General features: G+C 43.3%; 1 pseudogene; it reads right to left on the bottom strand.

Annotated features, from left to right (window-relative positions):
* The window catches only part of LOC138297115 (trypsin-like), an 85202-nt pseudogene extending 60325 nt beyond the window's left edge, over window positions 1-24877 (bottom strand).
* Window positions 24878-26630: the final 1753 nt, after the last annotated feature.

The raw sequence follows: 26630 nt of genomic DNA, 5'->3' as shown, positions 1-26630 counted from the left end.
GGACCAGGATTCATTTCACATGTTATTCAGGGCCTTTGCAAAGGGCTGGGAATAACACAAAAGTTGCATTGCGCATACCATCCACCTGCAGCAGGGGCAGTAGAGAGAAAAAATGGGGTGTTGAAAAACAGAATAGAGAAGATATGCGCAGTGACTGAACTATCTTGGATTGATGCATTACCATTAGCGCTCCTCGCTATGAGAAGTACCCCTGATAGAGTCACAAAATTAAGTCCCTATGAGGTGCTATTTGGGTGCCCCATGAATATTCCAGGCCACATGTCAGTTGCCCCATTGGCAATAACAGATGATCTTTTGTTACAATATTGCAGGAAGATAACAGAGACGTTACGCTGTCTTCACTGCCAGGTACTGCAGGCCCTGCCAGAAGGAGGAACGCCACCAGAACACGGACTACTGCCTGGCAACTGGGTTTGGGTCAAGGCCCACACTAGGCGCCATTGCCTTCAACCACGGTGGAAAGGGCCTTACCAAGTCCTACTGACAACAGCCACAGCGGTCAAGTGTGAGGGTCTCAAAAATTGGATCCACAGCTCACACACCAAGAGAGCAATTGAACCTGAGGTCATCCAGCCACCACCTGCGGTACCCATAAAGGGTCACACCTGCACCACAGGGGTACAACCTTCGATCAACAAGAAACACCAAACAACACTGACAGGGCTGCTCGTACTGCACTCCTACAGGAGTCAGGAGGTGCAAGCGGGTCCTGCGGTGAGACTACAGGGCTGCTCGTGCTGCACTCCTACAGGAGTCAAGAGGTGCAAGCGGGTCCTGCGGTGAGACTACAGGGCTGCCCGTGCTGCGCTTCTACAGGAGTCAGGAGACGCAAGCGGGTCCATCAAAGAGTTCTTCATAGACTGCTCGTGCTGCACACCTCAGGAGAGGGATGGGTGCAAGCGGGTCTTACCTGAATATTTACGTATATCATGCAAGTGGTTTCAAGTGCTAGTAACCTCTGACACCACTCTGTGATGTGCCAACAAGAAGATACAGAGAATAAGAGATTAACAGACAAGGACTAAACAGTGCAATTTGTGACACCTGGAGTAGAATAATGCCTAGAAGAAGAAGAAAGGAGAAAAAGTGGCCTATGGTACTGCCATATGTACCCCTGTTCCAGCAATAATCATCACTATAATAATTATTATATATCATGAAGAAATACGAATCCCATATCTGGACCAAGAACAGTATATAAATAACAGTGTAAATAAAATAGGGATTACCATTGCAGTGAACCAAGAACAAGGGGAGAACTCTAGTGTGGTAGAAAGGGTGGGGAACAGGACACAGTGGATAAAATATACCAAATGGGAGGAAGATGGGAACAATTACAGGGATAATGCATTTGTGCAAATGGTGAAATCTTATAAGGAATTGGCAAATGTGTCTGATTGCTATATTTGTACACATTTACCCACCTCTGCCCAGGGAAGGACAGATTACGCCCAGATTCCTCTTCCTCAGTATGCTTCATGTCACATACTAAACAGCATGTTTGCAAAGGAAGTAAATGGGACTATAAAGAGAAGGCCACCTAAAAGGAAGAGGAAGGTTGGAAAAGGGAGATTAAAAGAGGGAAACAGTGGGGCGGGAAGAGAAAGTAAAGGAGGAGGTAGGATGGGTGTGTGTGGACAACTCGTACCGGAAAAAGGTGAAACCGAGCTGCTGGAAGCATTCAACATAGGAAGAGATGAGGGTTATGTACAGGGGGAGAAGAACATAGATATATCACAAATGTCCCTTTCTATACATAAGGAGAAAAAGGGGTCATGGTGTTTTCGATACCTCAAAGGCAGAATCCCAAGGCCAAATACATTTTATGATAAGGTGTATCGAATGGTTACACCAGTAATGAAATGCCCTAACATACACTTCCCCAACCATAATAATAGCAGCATAAAGGTAGGAGAAAGCACCTGCTCCAAATACTCTGATTTGGATAACATACGGAAGGGCCCAGAAGGTTTGTCTATAGGTCTCTCAGCTCCAAGGGGATTATACATAGTATGCGGGACATCTGCATATTTTAGACTGCCTGCAGGGTGGCAGGGCTCCTGCTACCTGGCGTTCTTACTACCCCGAATGTTGCATATAATAAATTTGACCAATGCAACACAAGAGGCACCCGGTAGGGTACGAAGAAGAAGGGCACCTACTTGGTTGGATAGGTTCATAGCAGTGGAAGGAATATTTGTGATGCCATTAGGGATAGCGCATTCAGAATATCAAATACACAGATTGGCAGTATTGGTAGAAATATTAGCAAGTTCTTCTGCAGCAGCCTTAGGTAACATTACTGAAGAACTTACAGACTTAAGAGCTGTTGTAATACAGAACAGACTTGCATTAGACATCATTTTAGCAAGAGCCGGTGGTGTATGTAACGTGATCCATCAGGAATGCTGTGTTTTTATACTGGACAACAGTGGGAATGTGAGGATGGCAATAGGGAAAATAGAGGTGGTAGAAGAAGGAGCAAGGAAAGTGGCGGATGTGACGGAAATAGGAGGAATACTAAAGGACATTGCAGCATGGTTCCGTGGTTGGGGATCCTGGCTGATAGAAGTACTGGTGGTGGGAATAGTAGGATTTATAGCATTATGTGTGTTGATAAGGGTGTGTCCTTCCTGTTTGAACATGTTAATGAAGAAAATGTGCCATAAGGACACTAAGCACCATCGCAAGAGAAGGCATGAGGATGAGGCCAGGGAAGATGATGCTATTGAAATGACACCTGTCCATCAGGATGATTAAACTGTCAATTAGTGTTTTCATTGGGTATCAGAGGGCAGAATGTGGAATCACGTTCTCCTGGGTCCATTTGGACCTAGTAGACCCTGTGATACACAATGAAAATACAGGCCTGTTTCTGTTGAACACATTACAATGTTGAATTAACTAGGCCTTGAAGAAATGTCTATTGTGCTTGAAACGCATTATGTTGCAAGGCTTGCTAAACTGACGGCCATCACAAGACACCACCGCATGCTAGCTTGCAAAATCCTCACTGCTAAAAGTACTAACGTATGCACTTATGGTTCCTCTTTCTCCACATATAGATGTATCACAAGACATTTGATTCAGAGGACATTGTGCAAGCTTCCTGTCCATGATTCTAACCCTTATAGGGAGCATCACGTGTGCTATATAGAAAAAACTTAAATCATACGACATTATCAAGAACCAATGAAATGTGTTAATGTGTCTGCGGTTTAATGCTATAAAAGATCATGCATTACTTCCTTGTGCAGACTGTTCGAGCTGGATTTTGGCCCGCTCAGTCTCCGTGTACACGTATTTCTTATTGTGTCTTATTAGTTCTTATTAAAAGTAAACTAAGGAAGAGCGGCTGGTCTCGGTTTGTTTCCTGAATTGTCTGGATCTGGAATACTCTGACTTGGCTTCGACAACTTGGCTTCGACAATAGTGCCTACTGCCATGGTTTTCATGGCGGTAAGTGAGCAGTGAAATCCATGGCAGTAGACGGGGTCACAATCCCACAGGCGGGCAAGTGACGGCCGCCGGGCTGGAGATTGATGTCTCCAGCCCGACGGCTGTTACCGCCGTGGCGGTCGGTGTAGTACCAAACCGCAAATGTCATAATATGGAGGAAAGTACCAGCCTGTTGTACTTTCCTCCATATTACCGCCAACCGCCGGGGTCATAATGACCCCCATATTCTCTACGAATGACAAGCTCTGTATATTTATATGCCAAGTAAGTTCTCTCTACATACATCCAGGTTCAAATGGACAATCTCTGTGGATACAGATTTATTTATAATTGGCCTGATCATCCAAAAAAGCCATATATGTGCATTTTGAGGTCTAAGAACTTGCTATATGTCAGAATATCCTCTAAAGAACTTTGGGCATAATTACGTGTATGGGGGTCTGAGGACCCCTACATTTGCCTTGACGGTCAGACAGCTGCACTCCGGGCGGTCCAACCACCCAGTTACAACCCTGGTGGCAGACCCGCCAGAGGACTGCCGTCCCTGCCGGGAACATTGTTCCCGGCCGGCTAACACCGGTCTTGGTTGTAGTCAGCCACAGTGGTGCTGAACTCAGCACTACTGTGCTGATTACAACCTTGTTCTCTGTCATCCTTTTCATCCTTTTCATGATGGTTTCCCCACAGGACACTCTAAGGCAGTGATCTTCAAACTTTTTAATGCCGCGCCCCCCCAGTTGAAAAATAAGAATCATTGGGCCCCCCCTCAGAATTTTTCACAATTATTTTAGAAAAATGGCAATGTTTAAATATGTCTAAACCTATTTAAACATTGCAGTTAAGTACTGTTACCTTTTTAAAACTGCAATAACATGCTTCTGCTTAAAACAAAGGCATGTTATCTGTATTATATTTCTTTTGGCCAGAGTTTGTCGCCCCCCCCTGGTATCACTTAAGGCCCCCCAAAGGGGGCCCGCCCCCCAGTTTGAAGACCTCTGCTCTAAGGTATCCATGCATAATTGTGGAAAACCTTGGTAAATACTCTTCTCACATGCACAAATATACATATTCCTCATACAAATGTCTGCTGAGTGCAAGGGGCTTCTTGTATTCATTTCGGGGAAAGACTGCCCTTGCCAATGGAGAACCCCCTTCTCTTTTCCATCATCAGTTTCGGGGGCTTGTTCCCTTCCTCTTTTGAAGTGTTTGTTCACCTTCTCATACTGGCAGAGACTCAGTTGTAAATTGTCAACTATTCCCAGGACTGATAGGAGTCAGAGAAGATTTTGTGAATACCCACAAAGACTTCAGGTTGTGAGTGCTGGAACACTCCCATGGCATTGCAAACCTGAAACGACCACCACCCACCCTCTCCCTTCCCCTGTGCTGGCTCACAAACAGGCTGCCTAGTACTACACACAACCTTTCCACTGTGTTGCAAAGGTGTACTCATACTGTCTAGTACAGGGTCTGAACTGGAAGCATAGCCTTCCAGTACAGAATTTAATGCCTACACAAATATTTCACACATCGCAGCAGACATACAATGTGTGGAATGTTTGACGAAATTCAAACATTTTTCCCTGGTTGCAGTCATGGATGCTAGAAGAAGGGGCATGATAGATGATGCAGCACCCCCAAAAAACCCATGCTGGAGATCGCAAGGTGAATAAGCAATAAAGATGCCTGTAAATTTTGTTTTTATCTTGTCACATTTGCTGTGCGTTCAAGACAGGGTCCAATGTCAGGTTGTCTTCTGACAAATTGCTGCTTTGTTTTCTAACACGGAGATTGTTGTTTTCATTTCTTTTGCAGACTGCAAAAATGAGAGGATTTTGTACAGTGAACTGACAATGAACTATCTGACAGTTTTGATTGGCTACAGAGACTGCACAATGTAAAATAACTGTACAGTAATTCTGAAGTGGATGGATACAAAGGTTTTAACCCCCAGGGTGGCTGGGGTGAGCTGGTCTCGTCCTGGCACATGGTTCCCGTGTGCCCAGGATGAGAACAGCTCATCCTGCACCCAGCCCACACACCCCAGTCGGGTATTGTCCCCCCCGGTTGTCCGACCACTTTTGGAGTTACTGAGAAAATTGTGTGGGAACTTGGTAGACGACTGTTCAACAAAGGTCACCATTTGTATGTAGATAATTTCTACAACGGAGTGCAGTTGTTCAAGGAGTTGTTTAGAGTGGACACTGTTGCTTGTGGCACAATCCGTTCTAACCGGAAAGGCTATCCACGGGAGCTTGTCTGTAAAAAACTTGAGAGGGGACAGTGCTGTGCCTTGCGGAATAATGAGCTGCTAGCTCTGAAATTTTCAGACAGGAGGGATGTGTACATGCTAACTACCATCCATGATGAGAGTACTTCCCCTGTGACTGTTTGGGGTCAGGTTGCTGAAGTGCGCAAACCTGCGTGCATTTTGGTCTACAATAATCACATGGTTGCTGTTGATAGAGTAGATTAGAGGTTGGAACCTTACACTGGTCTTCATAAGTCTTACGTGTGGTATAAAAAGTTGGCCATACATTTATTTCATTTGGCAACTTTTAATGCTTTTATTGTGTTCAAGGATTGTTCACCTGAGTCAAGGATGAAATTTGTTAAATTTCAGGAGTCATTGATTGAGAGCCTTATTGCGGTGGAACAGGCAAGAGTTCCTAGAGTAGCAGTGGTGGAGGATGTGGCTAGATTGAAAGATCACCACTTTCCAGATCACATTCCTCCCACTCCTGAAAAAGTCTTGCCTGCTAAGAAATGTAGAGTATGTGCCCGAAGAGGTATCCGGAGGGAGAGCCGGATGTACTGCCCCGATTGCCCTTCAAAGCCTGGGCTGTGTGTGGCCAGCTGTTTCAGGTGTTACCACACCAAAAAAGTTTTGGGGAAATACCGTGAGCGTAAATTGCCTGTTTTATATTTTCAGATGTTCAGTTTCACATTTCTGTCAAGTTTTCAGTTCGAGCTTTTGTGTTTGTAGTTTTGTACTTATTTTATAATTAGTGGTTTCTTTGTTGTTTATAAACAAAAAAGAAAGTGATGGCGGTGTGTGTGGAGTGGCGCTTGGCTGGCGGTGGTGTGGAGTGGCGCTTGGCTGGTGGTGTGTGTGGGGTGGCACTTGGCTGGCGGTGTGCATGTGGTGGCGCTTGGCTGGCGGTGTGCGTGGGGTTGCGCTTGGCTGGTGGTGTGTGTGGAGTGGCGCTGCCAGCCAAACGTCAGTCCACACACTCCCATCAGCTGGTATGATTGCTGTATCAGGCATGTGGGCGTATGTAAGTGATGGGTCTGTGAATGGCCCTGTCTGTCGATACGAGTGTTGTAATGTGCTGGGCCCATGGCTGGTGGCATGAATAGTCTTGTGCATGTCATGTATGAAAGGTGTGTGAATGGACTGTAAAGCGGTTGGTGCCTTAACGCGGCTTTACAGCCCACGAGCTGTGAGTCATTGGTTCAGCTTTTTGGCCTTTCCGTTATTAAGAGTGCATTTCATTTTTGTGAAATGTCTTGTAAATAAAATTTGATCTACTGAACCATCACTCACCCTCGTGCCAAATCCAACCAGTTTGTGTGGTAAAAAATGGTGAAACCTGCTCTGCTGTATTCAGGCGTCGCAGCACACCCGTGACACGCTAGGTGTCTCAGGTGGGACCCCGATGATGAAGCATGCCACCAACTTGGTTGGTCGGTGAGGGGTCTTTTTAACATAACCTAAGTGTATTTCTTTTCACAATTTTACTGTTTGGAACATCACAGAAGTACGTGGATACATCAAAATGATATATTACAAAACTACCTGTGTTTGGGGGGGTGGGACCTATGTTTTTGGTCCTGGGTGGGCCTTCATGTAGGGAAACCTACCAAACCCAGACATGTTTTAAAACTAGACACCCCAAGAAGTCTAGGGAGGTGTGGCTTGCGTGGATCCCCCAACATTTTCTTACCCAGACTCCTCTGCAAACCTCAAAAGTTGCTTAAAAAAGCATATTTTCCTCACTTTTCTTTGTAGGATCACCGCTCCGGCACAAATGTCCTACTCCCCAGCGTTCCCCTTAGTCTCCCAAGTAAAATGATAACTCACTTGTGTGGGTCCCCAAAGCAGAGTCAGCCTAAAGATGTATGAAAGAAAAATATGTACTTATCAACTCGTTGTGCTATCCCCTCAATCTCTACAGGTTTTTGGCCTTTTTCTGTTGCAGGCACCTGGGGCCCCACACAAGTGAGGTATCATTTTTATTGGGAGACTTGGGGGAACGTTGGATGGAAGGAAATTTGTGTCTCCTCTCAAGTTCCAGAACTTTCTGTCACCCAAATCTGACAAGTGTTTTTTTTAGCCAAATCTTGAGGTTTGCAATGGATTCTGGTTAAGAAAACACTGGGGTATCAATGCAAGTCACACCTCCCTGGACTCTCTCAGGTGTCTAGTTTTCAGAAATGTTTGGGTTTGGTAGGTTTCCCTATATGGCTGCTGAGCCCAGGACCAAAAACGCAGGTGCCCCCCACTCCCTAAAAAAACAGTTAGTTTTGTATTTGATAATTTGATGAGTCCACATACGGTTTTGGGGCATTTCCTTTCGCAGGCACTAGGCCTACCCACAGAAGTGAGGTACCATTTTTACCAGGAAACTTGGGGGAACGCTGGCTGGAAGGAAATTTGTGGCTCCTCTCAGATTCCAGGACTTTCTGTCACCGAAATGTGGGGGAAAAGTGTTTTTAGCCAAATTTTGAGGTTTTCAAAGGATTCTGGGTCACAGAACCTGGCGAGAGCCCCACAAGTCACCCCATCTTGGATTCCCCTATGTGTCTAGGTTTCAAAAATACACAGGTTTGGTAGGTTTCCTTAGGTGCCGACTGAGCTAGAGACCAAAATTCACAGCTAGGCACTTTGCAAGAAACAGCTCTGTTTTCTTTGGGAAAAATGTGATGTGTCCACATTGTGTTTTGGGTTGTTTCCTGTCATGTGCCTACCCACACAAGTGAGGTACCATTTTTATCAGTAGACTTGGGGGAACGCTGGGTGGAAGGAAATTTGTGGCTCCTCTCAGATTCCAGAACTTTCTGTCACCGAAATGTGAGGAAATAGTGTTTTTTAGCCAAAGTTTGAGGTTTGCAAAGGATTCTGGGTAACAGAAGCTGGTGAGAGCCCGACAAGTCACCCCATCTTGGATTTCCCAAGGTGTCTAGTTTTCAAAAATGCACAGGTTTGGTAGGTTTCCCTAGGTGCTTGCTGAGCTAGAGACCAAAATCCACGGCTAGGCACTTTGCAAAAAAACAGCTCTGTTTTCTTTGGGAAAATGTGATGTGTCCATGTTGTGTTTTGGGGCATTTCCTGTCAGGGCCAGTAGGCCTACCCACACAAGGGAGGTACCATTTGTATTGGGAGACTTGGGGGAACGCTTAGTGGAAGGAAATTTGTGGCTCTTCTCAGATTTCAGAACTTTCCCTCACCGAAATGTGTTTTCTTTGGGAAAATATGATGTGTCCATGTTGTGTTTTGGGGCATTTCCTTTCGCAGATGCTAGGCCTACCCACACAAGTGAGGTACCATTTGTATCGGGAGACCTGGCGGAACGCTGGGTGGAAGGAAATTTGTGGCTCCTCTCAAATTCCAGAACGTTATGTCACCGAAATGTGAGGAAAAAGGTTTTTTTTTGGCCAAATGTTTAGGTTTGCAAAGGATTCTGGGTAACAGAACCTAACCTGGTGAGAGCCCCACAAGTCACCCCATCTTGAATTCCCCTAGGTGTCTAGTTTTAAAAAATGTGAAGGTTTGGTAGGTTTCCCTAGGTGCCAGCTATTTTGGAAATACAAAGGTTTTCTTGATACCTATTTTTCGGTTATATGTCGAAACCACGACTGCTTCAAGCACCCATGGCTCAACAACGAGTTCGGAACAACAAACTTGTTGGTATAACGAATGCCTTTACCACGAATGCATTTACAACGATTTTTCGTTGTAAAGGCATTCCTGGTAAAGGCATTAGTGATCAGCATGCACGGTTCCAGCATGCTTCCCCCCTAGCCCCCACCCCTAAAAATTACCGTGACCCCCCACCCCCACAACCATCCCAACCCCCACCCCCAAAATTAACACAACCCCAAACCCCCTCCCCTAAAACCTAAAGCACCCCAACCCCCAACCCACCCCTTAAACCTAAACCCTGACTCCCCCAAACCCTAATTAACCCAAGCCCCCACCCCCAAAAACTAAAAATACCCTGAGTCCCCACCTCGTCCCTAAAACCTAAAGCACCCCAACCCCCAACCCACCCCTAAAACCTAAACCTTCACCCCATATCCCCCCACACCCTAATCACCCCGAGCCCCCCACCCCACCCCCAAAAAAACAGCCCCAGTCCCAGCCCAACTTACCTCCTCCTTCACTGCGTCAACTCCCTTCTTCTGTGCCTTAACCATGCGTGTACGTGGTTCACACATGCGTGGTTGAGGCATGAAAACCCGGAAGTCGTGGAAAACTGAACCATTGTTTTGCTTTCATTTTCCACGACTTCTTGGTTTAGGAGTTGTTGTTCCGGATGTTTCCCCTGTTTTTCACTCTTTATATTTCAGCAAATGAATTGCTGTATACCCAGGATAGAATGAAAACCCATTGCAAGGTGCAGCTCATTTATTGGCTCTGGGTACCTGGGGTTCTTGATGAACCTACAAGCCCTTTATATCCATGCAACCAGAAGAGTCCAGTAGATGTCACAATATATTGCTTTCAAAAATCTGACATCGCAGGAAGAAGTTACAGCGTAAAACGTGGAGAAAAATTGCTGTTTTTTTCACCTCAATTTCAATATTTTTTCATTTCAGCTGTTATTTTCTGTAGGAAACCCTTGTAGGATCTACACAAATTACCCCTTGCTGAATTCAGAATTTTGTCTACTTTTCAGAAAATGTTTAGCTTTCTGGGATCCAGCATTGGTTTCACACCCATTTCTGTCACTAAGTGGAAGGAGGCTGAAACCACAAAAAATAGTAAAAATGGGATATGTCCCAGTAAAATGGCAAAATTGTGTTGAAAAATTGGATTTTGTGATTCAAGTGTGCCTGTTCCTGAAAGCTGGGAAGATTTTGATTTTAGCACCACAAACCCTTTGTTAATGCCATTGTCATGGAAAAAACCACAAGCCATCTTCTGCAGCCATTTTTTCCTTTTAAAAAAAAAAAAAAAAAAAAAAACATTTTCGCTGTATTTTGGCGAATTTCTTGGTCTCCTTCAGGGAACCCACAAACTCTGGGTACCTCTAGAATCCCTAGAATGTTGGAAAAAAGGGACGCAAATTTGGCGTGGGTAGCTTATGTGGACAAAAGGTTATGAGGGCATAAGCACGAACTGCCCCAAATAGCCAAAAAAATGCCTGGCACCTGAGGGAGAAAAGGCCTGGCAGCAAGGGGTTGATAGGATCGAAAGAAATCAAAACACTTTGGTGATGTGCAAATGGTAATCTTTACTGAAAACCCATTTCCACACATTTACAATTTCGTTTTTGCTATATATCGTTAAAACTTTTTTTTAGTGCAAATGTTGTGGACAATTCAATGGAAAGATTGCTGTCTGTAAATGACAGTGTTTTACCACACCATGCTTTAGCAATAAATTTGTGACAGAGCGCCAAAAATTAACCATCATTTATGGAGAAACATGAAATAAAAAATGCACCACCATTTACGTACCACTCCCTTACCACTATCCTGCTTCCTGGGCATGACTCATTTGCTATACGTGTTCTCTGTGTGACGCTTAGGTTTTTATAATCCCCATGACTTTAAAAATCAACATTGGTGGCAGCGCCCAAACTCTGAATACTGTTCCCGCACCAGTGGTTTCACGTGCTTCAAGGAGGCTTTATTTTTTTATTCAAAGTTCGACCAGGCTAATTTGGTAGATTGGGCTTTGTGGCAAAAAAATGGTGGTTGTTTTGATCTACCCAAGATACACCCAAACAGTGCTCCCTTGACCAAAATAGTGCAAAGCTGTTTGCACCGAGAAAAAGGTCACCTTTCTAACACTAAATACCCTTTTCACCAGAAACGAAATACCCTTGCAAGACTCTGTACTCTGCCTCACTTTACTTGACGTTTTGCTGGTGCACACCCTCAGTAAATTTGCTCTGGTGATCCGATGTACTGCTTAATAATTGTTTATTGTCTGTCCCGGAAGGCCTCCTCTCCAGTTTACACCACGTAGGACAATGTCCCATATTTGAATGGCACCTACCAGCAACTCTAGTAGCACTAGGAGGAATTACTGGGTGAAAACCGGATTTGCTTTATTGGCCCTTCACTGTCAATCACACTGTAAGTATGCGTTACGGTCTATCATTGGTTGTGGAGTGCTGACGTACAGCACACTGCTGGAGAGCTGCAGGTAGCCATTCTAGGCTGCACCCCTCCAACACCCTGCTAGTGCAGCCCATCTCTACATAAAAAGTGTTTGTGTGATAAACCGACGGTGAACACTGGCCCAGCTCACATGCCCACTATTTTACAATTTGCATTTTTAGGGTGTGGAATTGTGCAGCAGAGGTGGAGCAGCAGAATTTCAGACCCTTGGTGTGAAAGGGAATCTTAATAGTGGTGCACCACTGAAACACTCTCAAGGAAAAACTACCCCCAGACTGTACTATGAATTATAAAGGACTGTACTGCAGCCCTGAACAGGGCCATCTTTTATTCTTACGTGGCAAGAGCTCTGTCCTCCCTGGATGAATCCGGAGCACATCATCTTGTTTGTGAATTCAGATGGGTAGGTCCGCTGGCACTCTGCACTGGAGATGATCGGCTGATTCAGGCACTGGAGGACATTTGCATTCACCACTGAAAGGAGAAGACACATTTATTTATTTATTTCCAGCAGGCACCGTTTCTCCAAGAAAACCCATACATAACAACACAGTGGCACTCAAGGACATAAGCAGTGAAGTGTTAATATAGTAAGGTGTTCATGATTAAACTTACTGTCACTCACTCTTGCTTATTTTCACCCAGTCCTTTTGGCACGCGTTCTTATTCATTTAGTTTTACTCATACACTCACATGCACACACCATCAAACATACACACACCATGCTCACAAGCACACTGTTATACACACTCTCCTAACCACACTCACAATATATCTATCCATCTCTCTCTCTCTCTCTCTATATATATATATATATATATATATATATATATATATATATATATATATATATATATATATATATATATATATATATATATTTATTACTTGAGGTGTCTGTGCCACTCCTCAGCAGCTGCTGGGTGCTCCATGGACCCTCAGGGCAGGAACATAGTGGAGTACTTGAGCAGGAAACTGAAAGCACATCACATACACAAATCTGATACACTATGCAGGCTTGGCCTTTCAGCTTATTGCTTTTTCACCCCCACCTTCTCCCAACTAGTCACACAGTGGGGTGATGTCAATGAGGGTCTTGACACCACCCCAACCTGTTACATAATGGGTGAGGGTGACTGCCTGATGGACAGTTTCCCCCCGAGCACTGCAGGGTTTAAGCATCAAGGTCCAGGGGTAACCTTTACAGAAAACACTGCAGCATGTCACTAAGGTTGGCAACTGAGCATGGAATGGAATGGAAATACCACCAACCTTGGATAATCTGTCTGATAGCTGTTGCAGGTGCTTTTCCCTGCCAGCGCCAGCATGAGGAAATTCACTGCACCAGACTGACGTTTGCATTTTTTATTATATCAAAAGTGAAAATCAAATTGTTCTTCACCATTAGCATAATTAACAAAATGGTGGAAGACAACGAGGATGGAGAGCCAGCACCCAACAGGGCACGTAGCCACTGTCCTAAATGCCTACATCTTCTAATCTGGGAATAAGGATGGTATGGTTAATATCTATCTCCATATGTTTCGAAGGGAAGAGCAGATAAGAAACCTGCTAATAGTAACCTGTTTTATGAGCTCACTGAATTTTTCTTTATGAGACAGATTACTACCAATAGTTTTAATTTAGATGGATGATCTCCTCGGAGGCATTAATAAGAGTTTACCTAACACGAGCTGGGAGTGGTTAAACCAGAAGTGATTGTAAACATAACAAAAACTGTAGTAGGGCGAACCACTCAAAACCTCGAGTCCAACATAAATAATCAGTAGTTAGTGAATATTTTATTGATCATGATATCTTTATCTTTCATTAAATTTCTCTTAAGTACTGAGAAAAATGAGTATTTTCTGACAGATTTTCTGGATGTACTTTAAAGTAATACATTTAGGATCCTAATAATGGGATTATTATTTTAAGAAACAGTATTCACAAACGGACACTTAGGAGAAACGTGATGAAAGATAAACAAATCAGGATAAATAAAGTGTTGATGAACTGTTCTTGGGTACATATTTTGCTGCTTTATTCACAAACCTTGCCCTAATGAAGTTCCTATACGGCATGAAATGTAAATGTGTTGGCTGGGCTGGTCTTGATTTTTTTGTGTAGCAGTTCTTTTTACTGACATAAATTAAGTACTAAAAAATAACAGAAAATACAGTGGCATGCAAGCCCAGCATGAACCCATATTGAGCCACAAATGTTGATTACAATACATGCACCAATAACAAACAATCCTAATATAAAAGAAAAGGAGAAGAGATGTTGTCCTGGGTTACTTGTTCTACGGTTCAGGGAGGACCTGGCCTGGTAGTTCTGGCTGGACTGTTCCATTTGGAGCATGGTCAAGACTGATGTACATATGGCTGGCTCCAAACTGAGGTGGCATGGTGGGCAAAATAACAATGGATTGGGATGCGGCCCAAGTAATTACCAGTGGATGAGAATAATTCAAGTATTCCATCTGTCACATACTTTATACACCTAGCATGGTATGCCTCAGATAAATGATTATTGGTTGCAGATTGTTCATATTATCAATGAAATAGTCTCTGTAAGAATTCCATGTGCTCCACTCACCTTACTACTGGGAGATGTAGCTGATGTCCCCTGCTACTTGAGGAAGCAGTTGACGTTACAGTTAGTTATTGCCTGTTGTAGGATTGCTAGATCATAGACGAGGGGGCCCATTCCCATACCCCAGGAATGATCAGTGAAATTATCTTTTGTAGTGAAAGAGCTGAGATCTATGTGACTGTACAGCCACCCAGAGCGATACCCAGGGACAGTTTGGGGCCCTTTCAGGCGTACATGGCCATAGGGGCAGAAAGCAGTAGGAGCTCCCCTACTATTACACCACCCTTACGTGGGACACAGAGTCGCTAGGGACCCATTGCACACCTATGACATCCATTCACATCTTTGCAATGTTTACCTGATGTACATGACCTTGTGCTTCTGAGTAGAAATATCTGTGTGATCTCCACCCTAATTTCACTTCGTCCGAGGACTGCACTTTTATTTTGGATTTGTATGTGTTGTATTGAAGATGCCATATTCATCACCTATTGTCTTTTGAAATATGTTTGGATCACTAGTGCTCCACCTACATTCCATTGTGGTAAAAACACTTAATAAACAGATTTGAAAATAAATAAATAAGGATATTAGAGGCAGGTTTTTATCCTGACATTACAGGCTCCCATGCTTTATAAAAAAGTAGTAGTAACGTAATTTTCATATCACAAGTGACTACTGATGTCATAACTAGAATGCATGAGGAAAGAGGACAGATGTTATTTGGGAAGTGCGGGGTTCCAAACAGGTGCCTGCATTTTGCACAGTTACCAGAGATAGATTTGCAGCATGAACACTAAAGTGGCCTATAGGTGGCATCTGTGCTGCCAGTTCAAGTAGATTGTAGTAAGAGATGCCTGCCATTTATATCATGAAAGATTAACAGAGGAAAGCTCTTTTCTAGTTGCTACCCTGCTTCTCTCTCTGTTGAAGTCTCTCCGTCATACGTGGAATGTCTATGATCTTTGCACGAAGATGCCAAGTCTTTGCCTGGGGTTAATATTATTAAAGTTCTCCCAGTGAGCACAAGGCTTGCTGCTATTGAGTGTCGTGAGAACCAAGTCACAAATAAATCCTAGCAAGGCTGACCTAGGGCCTCATTTAGAGTTTTCCGGATGGGTTACTCCGTCACAAACCTGACGGATATCCCATTCACTTTAATAGGATGTCCATAGGCTATAGGAATCGTAATGTGACAGACACGATATCCGTCATGTTTTGTGATGGAGTAACCCCCTCCACCAAATTCTACATCAGGCCCTTATTCTTCCATCTTTCTGAGATCTGTAAATTGAGTACCACTGAACTTCACTTAGAAACAACAGGCGTGTGGAGTGCAGCTCTATGCGAAAATCAAGTATTGTTAAAATGTAATTTCAACTACTCTTCTCCCAGATTTAGGACAATTAAGGTAATACACATGCAAATAGATGGGCAGCAGTGTACATAGAACATATATTCAAACACAATGGCTATACTGCTGCATAGAAACTAAATGAAAAACATGCAACTGTTAATAATGACTCCAACCGATAAGAATCAAGCAGCTTTACCTCCATTGGTCACCCTATTTCCCCACCCAGATACAGTGCCCCAGGTGCCGGCAGCCACACAGCTGGTCGGAAGTGGAATCGGATAGACGTACTGGTTGTACTGTGCTGGCTGAGCCAGTTTGATCATAATGATATTGTTATTGTAAGTTTGGGGATTGTAATTTGCGTGCTAGATTTGTTTAGCGGCAGCAAGTCGTTGTTTCTTGCCTTCGTACGCAGATAGCACATATTCTTCCAGGTGGACTACCATGGTACCAGGTCTACCAAAGAAAAACAGATACAACATTTCAGAGGGGAAGACATCGAATGTGTGAGAGAGACATAGAAGAAAGAGACAGAGAGGGAGATGGGATGGAGGAAATACTTGGAAACAAAGTCACACCCTAGTCACTCTCCATCCCTTTATTGTGCACAACAGGCAAGGGAGTAGCCACAGAATTAAAATACCCTCCTCTTTGATCCATACCTTAAACACTATAGGGTGAGTGAAGCAAGTAAGCTTTACCCACTGTAGATGAGGTCCCTTCACCTTTCCGTCCATCTATCTTTCCATTCTTTAAGCCTTCCATGCACCCATCTCTCAATCTTTTATGCTTCTGCCCACCCACCCATATATTCACCATTCCACCCATCCACCCTTTCAACATTACAGTCTTCCATCTATCCTTCTGTTCACACTTCCAACCTTGCACCTGTCCTTTTACCCATTCATCTATTCTTCTTTCTCCATCCACCAATTCACCTTTCTTTTATTAATCCTCCAATTCATCCTTTCACACTTCCATCAGCCATCCATTCATCTATCCACACATTCATTGATCCTTTGAGCATTCCAGCCACTAGCTTTCACCTACCTGTGCAAATGTAGTTTTACCCTTCCATCCATCTACCCTTTCACCCATGCCATGCATCCATCCTTTCCTCCTATTGACCCTTGCTTCTTGTCACAGTTTCTTCCTCATTGTCATATGTCCTTCTTTTCACACTTCATTTTAGCCATTGCTCACTCTCTCTTTCTTTCCCTCTCTTTTTCTTTTCATTTCTTTGCTGTGATTAACTTTGCAACACTGACATCTGTTATTGTTTTTCCTTACTTTTTCTTTTTTAGGAGATTTTGTCTGCAAAGCTGTAGACAGAACAGGGTCCTAAATTGCTATGTGCCAACTCTACTCAATGGAAGGTCATTTAAGCATCTATTAAAATGGGCAAGGCCTCCATAGATTTTTGGACTGTCAGGGGACATGTGCTAGTGTTCTCATATTGTTCCTTGAAAACCAACCCAGGACAGTGTCATTTTTAGGTCGAGCATAAGCATTTGACCTCGTGTATACTTTTAGTATACTTTTTATGGCTTAAAACTATTTAATTTGTTGGTTGCAGTGTCCTTTAAAAATTTGTGCTCGCTAGTGGTCAGTTCTGCCTTTTTCTCCCTCCTTTTCCTGTTTCAGAGCAGTGACCAAATACTGTATTATTCCACTTTGGTTTCCTTATCTGTTGCTGTGTCAGACTATTTTTATTTCTTTGGTGCTCTCCTTTCACTGTGGGTGTTTTAGGCTGGTAGCTGCCAGCCTTTATTGCAGCGTCCTGTTCCTCCCATTTCCTCCCATGTCAGTGACATTTGATTTGGCTTTATTCCAGTGCTGTCCTCGTTTACCTCTGGCTCCTAAAACAAGCTTATTTTACAAAAGAAATACTCAGTTGTTTATCTCACTGCTCATGAAAGCCACAATATGCCATTTCTGGTAGAATGTAGCTAAACCTAGAAGCAATGATGCAAATTTTGCTTAGCCTTGCATTGCATCTCGAGTCTCTCTCTCTCTCCAGGGCCCCTCTCTGCCAGCACTCACAGGATTGCACACAGGGCATTGCTTATCCCCTTTATTGGGGCCATAAATCTTTGCAGTCTGCTCTGTTTGTTCAAATTTAGGCAAGAATACTTGCAAGACTTTTCATTCTGTTGAAATAAGAACAAAATGCTTTTCCAGCCTTGTTTTCCAATTTCTGTTCAGACATTTGCACAATGCGAGGTCGTGCAGTCATCATCTTGTCTCTCATCAAGAGCTTGTGATTTCTGATGTCAGTAGCTGCCAGTGACCACCAAATATGGCAGGAAAAGACGAAATTATGAGATAGGGTTGACCAATTTATGTGGCAAGAAAATCCAGTTCTGAATTTACAATGGCAATAGCTCTAACTAAAAATGCGAGAATTATTGCATTGCAAATGCTTGTTTTAATTCTAGTGATTCCATCCCTGAGGAGTGGGTTTCCTGCAGGAGTGCTGGGTGTGATTTCTTTATGCTGGGTGTGATTTCTTTATGTTAAGATAATGAAGGATCCTTTTCCTTATAATGTAGTGTAACATGAATATTGGACTTTGTTAAATCAGTCGCAGGTACCAGATATCCTGGTCCCAAAATACTTTTCTAACCATTCTTTCTTCTACCCCTTCCAGGCGTTTCTGTTAATAAATCCAGCTAATTGCTAAAGGTTGAAAAGTCAGCTCTGATAGACTTGATTTTAGTCATTACTTCTAATACTGAAGAATCTAGTTCAGTTTAGTGATTAGGAAGTTTACCAACGAGACTCCTTTCATTATAGATTCCATTGTTATCTCTTACTTTTTTGATGGGTGTTTTTGAAGTCTGTAAGTGCTTCTGTGAACAGTATTGGCTTGCTGTTCATGACACACATGAATAGTATGGCCTCTCATAATACGTTTGTTGTAGATTTGAGTAGCAGGTCAACTTAACCTGTATAGTTCAATATTCTGAGAGCACACCGGAGACTGTTATTACAAGTGTCCTTGTGTTAATTAATGAAGACACCTCCGTGAATAGTGTCAGTGCTATTGCAGTGTTTCTCAGGTAGCCAACACAGCAGCGTCACTGGTTAGTGGTCAGGGTTGAAAGTGAAACAATTTTGTGCCGCCTTTGTGAAAAAGATCTTTGATCACAAGTTTTCTGAATAATTAGTTGATAGAGTATCAAAGTGTGGTCAACTCACTCCAGCCTTGGTATGGAGAAGCTATGTGACTACTAAGTAATGGTCAATGGCCACATCAAATGTTTAATGAATCTCACAATGAAAGACTTTTAAAAACTCTCACTTCTATGTATGCAAAGATATGTTTGAACCTAAAGGTACTTCTACATCTACCATGTAGCCACCCCTCTCTTGTGGTACCTGATCTGGTGTAAAATGCCTTAACATGAGGGATGTTAGGGGGCCAGAGAAAGGATTCCCAAATCTTAGATATCAGCATCATCCTACGGGTTTTCCCTGAGACCTAGATGACTTGGTGCCAGTGCTTCTGTTTGTAGGACAGAGACTTCTTGTCTCTGTAGCTCGGCCCAGAGGTCTAAGTCCACTGTGGACATGCAGACTGGCCGTGAGCCCTGATTTTTCTGACAAGCTCAGATTTCTATTTTGCTGATGCACACTGCTAATGAGCAATATGTTTTTGTCGAGGCCCTGCTTTTGTTTCCTGCACTATTAAATTAAATATTGGATATTTTATGTTTGTGCTTGCGTGTGTCACTATCTTAAACATCTTGTAATATATGAACTTTGGCCTTGTCCGCATCCTTGGTGCATAATCTTTGTTGTAAGATCTTTGCCTTACAGTCATGCGCACTGCGGGCGCCACTTGCTTCCAGACCAGCTGCTCGGTAAAACATCTGCACACAGAATCTGTCATTAGGACATTATGGAGCCAAATCCTAAAGGTGTTTTCGCCTGAAATGTAAATTTGCGGCTGAAAATGCCTTTATTTACTAGAAATTCACAAAAGGATTCCTGGCAGGTGTGATGATTTTTTTTCTGTGAATTTCTCCTGCATAGGGGCAGAGTAATCTGCAGTAGTAAATGCTGGGAAAGAGGTGGGAAACGGGCTGAGCGATGTGTAGTTAGTCTTATAAATGTAGGAATGCCCACAATCGCATATGTTCGTGGGTAAACTCCAAGCCAACCCTCTCCTACCCTACAAATTGTTGGAAGTTAATTGCAGTGAGGGCGTGGAGTAACTCTCCTTCGAGGACGGGAAGGAGAACAGATCACCTCCAGAATTGTTGACAATTAAGGGAAGGGCTTTCTCTAAGGGCAAAAATGGTTTCCCTGAAAAGAAGAAAAAGGGAAAACAAATGGATAGTTCTTGGCTATACAGAGTTACCTACAGAAGAAACGGTAGCCTGGGGAGATGTCACATGACATTACCCGTGGTGCGCCTGGAAACATGTGCCTTGTGCAGTCCTCTCTTACTAGTGGTAATTTACGTAAATTGCACAAGTAATACATCGGCACCTGTACGTAGCCATACTTTTACTGGTTCATGATTACTAATTTATTTGCGTATTGGCTCCTATATTAGCAGGTTAGCTGTCAAAAATGTTTAAAGGTACCACTGAACCATGCCACCCAGGATGGTAGTCCATCTAAAATAGAATACATACTTTGGGAAATACCACATGGGTGATTCCATTTTTACTCTGGCTATGGCGGTTGGACATCAAATGCTCAGGTTGTTGATTGATAGTTTATAACAGAACTAATGTGTGTCATATGGGATACCATGGGGTATGCCTCAGTTATCCATAGCTTATAAAATATCTCTCAAGATGAATTTTGGAAAATCAAAGTAATAGTAAAACGTTTAAACTGATTCAGGTAATGACGTTTGTAGACCACGTAGGTGCTTTTTTTAAATAAATGACACATATTGAGATTACCACGAGCACACAGTAAAACGATTTAAAGGGATAATCTGTTTGAGATAAATTAATCTCATGTCTTCTATTAAACAAATGTTGGTGTGGTGTATTTCAATAGATGATACTCACAGCCCCATACAATGTGCAGCCGATACGACCCACCACTGGTTGAGCAGGGATCCTCCACAAAAGTGGTCTCCATTGTTTGTCTTGTACGTCAGGTAGGCTTGCCATGGCACGCTGCCCTTAGCACAATTGAAGCCATTGACTATATCACTGATATATTCTACCTTTGTCGGGTAAGCACCTGTAAAACACGAATCAAATTCAATTTGAAAGCACTCAGGGTAGGTGTTCTAAAAAGGCCTGAATTCTAACACTTTTAGTGCACCGAAATTCAGTGAAAGTGAGTAAAAAGGTTCCATATGTGTGAGTAAATAGACAACCTTGTTGCAAAATATAATGATTTCTCACCAACAGAAAATCTGCCAGTCTGTGGATAAGCTTTCAAAAAGAAATGCGCCATTTTCACAGGTGTTCTCACTTAGGGATTTTTAAGCGGCCCTAAAAAGCAGAAACTTCTTGAAATTCATAGACATTACCTCAGGTCTACTTTCTGTGTGAATCAACTCTGTAGCAATTGGAAGAAATGGTTGCTATATACTAACACTCCACAGCCTAACTGATATGTGTTAATATTTTAAATGTACACTGATTTCTATTTATAATCTGGGTTAACTTCAGCTGTATTTCCAAGATTAGTATTCATCTGTTGGCCCCCTGCAAGCATGCAGTGCACTTTGGTACTTGCAGTCTTTCATACCCCATTCTTTTATAATGGTCTCAATTACACTGGCGTCCCACAGGGACCTAGGTTATCCAGTCTACATTGCAGCCGCACAATCCATTCCCTCCTCTCTCTCGCTGCGCTGACAAGTGTAATGATTTATATGTCAAAGTCTAAATTAGTACGGAGAGTTCAATGTGTGGTGTTGTCATCACCCAGGATGGCTTAGAAAATGTCAGCACAGCTCTGTGATTGCCCAGTCTTTAATCAGATTGGGGTTTCTATTTGCCAGTGTATGGCTGTAATAGTCTGTGTATTCATCTATGACGCAATCTGTCTGGTCACCTGAATAGGAATACTATTATATGTTTTACAGACTGTTTTACCTAATGCTTCTTATGAGTTACATCTTCACGTTGAAAATTCCTGCAGATACATTTTTAATGAAGTCCAGTGGAATAACCATCCAATGTTGAGATCTGTGTTTGACTTCCAGGTCACAAGTCCAGATAAGAAGTTAGTCTACTCAGCATCTTGCCAATCCATGGTAAAAAAGAGATGAGTAGTAGTTTATAATGGGTAACAGTATTTTCACATACAAATGCTGTACGTAAAGTGTGCTTGATAAAAGTGCTCCGCTGGAACCACACGAACTTTGCAAATTACTGTCTGGTTAGTATCTGCAACTCATGGAGAAGATCATCAAAAAAGTTGTTGCTAATTAGCTAAAGGGGGCGATCATGCGCAGCGAAGTCGTGGTTCGGTACAGATTCAGCATCCATTCAAGTGACTGTGATGCACATTTCCTGTTTGTGCCCCAGCGCATCTTTAAAAAGGTGCGCCATGCACAAACAGGGAAAGTGTGATCTATTACAGAAAATGCACTGCTCTCAGGGCAGACGCAGACTTCTGTTGACCTTGGGGCAGCACATTCAAGTGAAATACGGTGTCTGCTTCAAAGCCGCTCCATGTTTGACGGTACACGCAGCAACCCTCATGCACTTTGAAAGGGAATTAGAGATCCCTTTGCAGTGAATGACTGCACCTGCCTGCAAGGAGGGGGTTCTGGGGGTTCCATAGGACCCCTTTTCCCCCTCCAGATGGTTGCCCTAAGATGGCACACTGACACTGCGCCACCTTTTTGTGGCACACGTTCAGTGTGCCTCCCAAAAGCTTGTCTTTACTCCTGCATCCATAATATGGCGTGGACTCAGAGGCAAAGAGATTCCCTCATCTGCATGAGACCTCGCCCAGATGGGAATGAGGGAATGCTCTCTTGAGATAGCGCTGGTGCTACATGTGCACTAGCCCTATCAGTATGACAGTGGGGGCCACACAAGAGTCTGCCGCCACTACTGTAATAGCAAAGTAACCGGGAGTGCACAGAGTGGGTGCATTTTGTGTAATACTACCCCAGGTCTGTGACAGGAGTTACTCCTATTGCCTCATCCTGCTCAGTCTCTCTGAACCACTGTGACCTGCTGAACACCCTCAATGCAGGATGGCCTTCAATAGCTTGACCTGCTGTCTTTCATATCCAATCGGAACATCAAATACCATCTCTTTTGTTGAGCTCTCCCCAGGTTGAGTCCATCTTCATATCCTTTGATGTCCACTAAGGCCACACTGAATGTTTATCCTGTGCATAGAAGCACTTTGGAGTCCTATTCACCAAAAAAGACATCAGAATCAATGAGGATAGTGAATATCCTCAGCTCTACATATAGGCAGCCTTAAGGTGTAATATTCACTGCCTGAAAGACTTTCTAACTATGTTTAAGCATGGATAGCAAAAGCCTTTCTGAAGCTCAACCCAACAAATACAGAATGTGTACTCATCAGGGACTAGCAGCCACTGCAAACCTGGGTTTCAGCATTGAATCTTGAATGTTTCAGCCCACGACTCACTGTCCCTGTGCAGTGTTGCTGATGCTGCAGCATCCCCATAACACTTAAGAGTTTAGAGAGGAAAATTAACAATAAAGGAGCCCTGCAATGTAATCTCCTGTCAGCATTTGTTATGTTTTCCAAGACAGACTGTCACATATGCACTGCTTTTAGTGAGGTGGTGTTGTGGGCCAGTATCCATCACTCTAATAATTGTTCAGGCACTCCTGTCGGGGTGACAGAATATACACCAAATTTAGCTTCAGGGCTCACATCATAGAAAGGCAAAATCAGATTTTTACCAACTGTACCTGTTTCACATCGTGAAGGCTTTTCTACCCGAACTACAAATGAGAACAGCTTCTCAGAAACTGGTCATGTCTCGTCTCACTGGAGGCACCGTCAGTCCTGCTGGTTGGCATTCCAATCTTGACCACCTTCAAGACCATTGCTCATTCTACAGCCTACTTTATAAAATATTTCTCTGGACCTATGGCTGAATCACCTGCAGCCTTAGAGAACTCCCTTGATTCCCTCTGCCTACCTGCAACACCTTCAAGGCCTCCTGCTTGATCTACAAGGTGATCAACTCAAGCACCTTATAAATCTCCCAATCCAGGTTAACATGTCCAATAGCCGTGTCAACACCTGCTGCATCCACACCACTGAAACCAGAGCACAAGGGAGAGGATGGAGAGGAAAATACATGGCCCATGGTCAGCCAGGGACAGCAGCACAAGGCGCCTATAATTTACAAAGCTTTTCCCAGCGATGCAGCGTGTCTTTCGCTTGAATATTTAGTAGTAGGTCACACATCAAACATTCTGTGAGTCAGGCCAAATAAGCGACAAGAGGAGATGAACAGTCAGTGTGTGAACTCGGAGAGAGGTACAAAGGATACCAGCCAATCTATGTGTATACAGAAAATTGTATGCCCAAGTACAACACGAGAGGGACAGCAGGAAAACATCTGTACAGGCACAGCAGTACCTGTCTGTTACAGACGGTGATGCTGGAAATCATTTCATACTGAAGATCCCATAATGCCCACCACCGATCCAATGCCAGTTAATGCACTTCAGCATGTCAGTGGCAGAAAATAGAATAACATTCAAACTGGTAATATTTTATGCCAAGGTGCTGCCCGTGTGCCAGAAAATAAAATAACATCAGAAGTGGTACTATTTTAGGCCAAGGTGCTCCCTGTGTTGCAGAAATACTCCAGCATATGGTGAGATGGTTTTTAGGCTGAGTGCGCAAGTGCTTTAACCTGCTGTAATTATTGTGGGCTTTTAACCACACCCATCACTGTCACTCATTTGTGGGCTTGCCTTTCAAAAATCCTTTGTTATCATTGGTAACTGCATTACATTTGTCCTTCATTGGGACGGTTTTGTTACCGCCTTGGCCATCAACCTTGTTACATGGATAATTGCTCGTTTGCCGATGCGTTTGACTGCGAGCAAACTTATTTTTCCTTTTGTGCCTCTCCTTCGCGCTCATGCTCATGTCGGCAGTGGCGCTTTGAATCGGCTCACTTATGTCAACTGTTTTACTTTTCATTTTCAATTTATGCGGCAAGAAAAGTCCAGTTATGAATTTACAACGTTAATAGCTGTAACTCGAGCAAACGCGAGACCCATTGCATTACAAATGCTTGTTAGTACTGGAAATGCAAGAGCAGTTCAGGAAAAGGCCAGTTTTTGCACTAATGTTATGGAGTGAAGTAAGAGTTGAGCAGAGGAGTGGGTTGGGGGGGGCGGGAATAGTCTCGAAGGGAAGGGAAGCAGTGTATGCAACGGTAGAACAGACAGTGCCAGTTGCCACATTGTGCTGTATCCTAACAGCCAGTGGTTTAACCTCTTAATGATTTGCTTTTCGCTCGACCTTCACATCACCGCTTTGAAGAAACCTTAAGATGACTAAACACCTAAGTAAATATGTAAATGTCTAATTATGTCTGGTGAGTTCAGTTAGTTTATATTTGTTAACCCTCTGAAGTTACCTTCCAAGCACTTCGAGACGACCCTAGAGCTTCACTAGGCCTTTTAGAAGTTGTAAAATCAGCACCACGTTACATAACTAATATTTAAACCAGGTTCTGCAGCTAGAATTAATGTGGGTCGGGCAAATGGAACTTCTGGTAGCACAGACTAACAAACCTCTCCTTTTTCAGAGATGATGGCTATAAATAAATTACCTAAAATAATCACAATCAATAATTAATATGAAAGAAAAGGCATAGCGTGCACTATGCAGTCAGAGATTGATTAAATTAGCTGCTTCGGTTGGTATAAGTTTTCATTCTGTAGTCACAAATAGCAGTCCTTTGAAAGGCTGACTCCGACTTCAAGTTCATGCAAATAACCCAGATGCAGTCCTGACGGACATATTGCTCATCGGCAGTGTCCCGTGTGGCGGCCCCTTGATGCCTTGGATTTGCCCTCCCAATAGTCCTCTGGGGGCAGAAACGTTTTAATGCACGGGTAATGTGGGCTCTGGCCCAGGGCCCCAGCCTTCAGGAGGCCCCTGATAGAGCCAGCTCTGTTCTGCAAAGTCTTACCCTGATCATCTTGAAAAATTATTTAACAGATTGGTTTAATATCTTTTCCTTTATTTTTAATGTGGGTGATGTGTGAGAATCTGTCACAGACAATTTGCAGAAAATGTGTTTTTGTTTCATGCAACATCCATAAAAAATGTTTCTTTTAGTTCAATACAGGACCTCACATATAAGAAGAGGGAGGGGCTGCAGAAATTATCTGGAGTGATATTAGTGAGCTGATGCTGTGTTATAAAATTGTGGACAAATGTGCCAGTGCCCTGTCAGTGACCTGGCCAAAGATGACATCACAGAGCTCAAATTGGCTCATAAATTCAAAGCTGTTCCGAATAGAGACCCCCAAAATAAATTTGGCCCAAGGCCCCCAAAATTCTTAAGATGTGCCTGCTGTGGGGCACGGCCTACTAAATTGGGGCCTGGTTTGCCCCTCTCCATGGTGGTAGTCGCTGTTGGCTTTGCCAAAGCTGGAGGTTTCTAAACTCCGCCGGTGTTGGCAAAGCAAAAACGACCTTTGGCGGCCATATTAAAAGTGTATGTAATGTTTACCGCGGTATTTACCACAACGGATGTTACAATGCAAATCTTTACATCGCAAGTAAGTACACAAGGGGCCTTTTTAAGCGTTTTACAAAACAGGCCTTTACAACACAAGAATATATTTTTTTAATTGGCAATGCCACTTAAAAAGTGAGTGGTTAA

The sequence above is a fragment of the Pleurodeles waltl genome, chromosome 5 (assembly GCF_031143425.1).
Source record: "Pleurodeles waltl isolate 20211129_DDA chromosome 5, aPleWal1.hap1.20221129, whole genome shotgun sequence".
NCBI classification, from domain to species: domain Eukaryota; kingdom Metazoa; phylum Chordata; class Amphibia; order Caudata; family Salamandridae; genus Pleurodeles; species Pleurodeles waltl.
Note: the sequence above shows the minus strand (reverse complement) of the source record. Positions and strands in the feature narration are given on the sequence as shown.